The sequence below is a fragment of the Halichoerus grypus genome, chromosome 4 (genome assembly GCF_964656455.1).
Source record: "Halichoerus grypus chromosome 4, mHalGry1.hap1.1, whole genome shotgun sequence".
NCBI classification, from domain to species: Eukaryota; Metazoa; Chordata; class Mammalia; order Carnivora; family Phocidae; genus Halichoerus; species Halichoerus grypus.
The window spans coordinates 158,979,774-158,981,310 of record NC_135715.1 but is presented as its reverse complement, the minus strand read 5'-3'; the positions used below and the strand labels follow the sequence as shown (position 1 = coordinate 158,981,310).

The 1,537-nt window shown below is 40.3% G+C and overlaps 1 non-coding gene across 1 annotated transcript; it reads left to right on the top strand.

Annotated features, from left to right (window-relative positions):
- The first annotated feature begins 743 nt into the window (after positions 1 to 743).
- On the top strand, positions 744 to 816 carry TRNAR-CCU (transfer RNA arginine (anticodon CCU)). Its single transcript has one exon. It is a non-coding gene; the product is annotated as a tRNA-Arg (tRNA).
- The last annotated feature ends 721 nt before the right edge of the window (positions 817 to 1,537 follow it).

Genomic DNA, 1,537 nt, shown 5'->3' with positions numbered 1-1,537 from the left:
TCATTTTCAATCCTGTTTAAAATTTTAAAATCACTTAATTTAAAATCATTTCCACATGTTCTGCTATATCCTTTTCATAACATAAATCTCTGGAAGAGATTGAAGATACATCCCAATATGTTGTATACCATTTCTAGAAAGTAGAGATTGTCTTTAAGGCCAAAATTAAGAAGGCTGCATGTTTTTCACAAAGCAAAGATCATCACCTCTCAGCATTTGTTAAGCACCTAAAAGTTAGTGGTGGTAGAGAGTTATATAGACATGGTGCTTTTTCCCTAAGAACATGAAATTAAGAGAGATGGCACTTATCCAAACAAGTAAGAGTAGGATGAATGACAGTGTGATATAGATGAGTGCACCGACAGATCAGAGGGACAAGCATTCCTCAAGCGCCATTGTCATTTTCAGCCTGAAGGCGAGCATAGAGGTCCCCATCTTTGAAGGAGATCCAACAGGGGATTTGGAAAATGTGCCAGTCTACTGGCATTTCCAGATCGTTACCTGGCAGGAGGCAGCTTATTCTTCCCAGAACAGTATTTATTCAATAACTGTTGAGGATCTATTGTGTGTCAGGTGGTGTTCTAAGAAGCAGTGCTCCCTGGCCTCAGGGAACTTGCTGCCTAATGACAGTCTACAAATAAACAAGGAAATAGAAAAATTGTCAGAGATGCTAAGTGCCACATAAGAATATAAAGCAGAGTAGGATTATTTTTAGTCCTGTTTAAAAATCAGGTCTGAGGGGTGCCTGGCTGGCTCAGTTGGTAGAGCTTGCGACTCCTGATCTCAGGGTTATGAGTTCAAGCCCCATGTTGGGCATAGAGCTTACTTAAAAAAAAAAAAAAAAAAAAAAAGAAGAAAAAAAAATCAGGCCTGGAGTGCGTTTGTCTTTTTGTAAGGTGGTCAGAGAAGGCCTCATTGATAAGATGGCTTTTGAGCAGAGACGGGGCAGAAAGAACAGAGTGTGCTGGTATGGGAAGAAAGGCAAGGCAGTAAGACCCCTAGAATAAAGCAGGCAAAACCCTCCTCTCTAGCCACCTTGTATTCAGCGATCATGTCTGATGTAGCATAACAAGTGGGTAAGAGACAACTTACGAGAGTATTCTCAAGTACATACCATCCTGGAAAAACAGTTTTATATGAATGAAGTGACTTGCTCAGGCCCATAGAGCTTTGCATTGTGGAGCCAGCATATGATCTGGGGTCAGTCTTACACCAGAGTCCCTCCGTGCATGCTGTTGTCTCTCCAAGAGGGTAAAATGCATGGGGAAATGGCAACATGAATGAATTTTTTAAATAGCTTCAAAATGTGACAGATATTAATGTTCTTAACTAGTGAGAAAGGCTGAATTTTATACTGGAAAATTTCAGAAAAATAAATGGCTACCAACCTTTGGTTGGCTTCATTAAAGACAGCAAGATTTTCTATCACAGAGAAGTGGAAACGTGACTCTTATCTTATAAGTTTGGACACGTAGGGCCACTGATCCCCATAATGCAGGACTCCGTTCTCCTCTCTGAGAAATATTTATTGGCCACA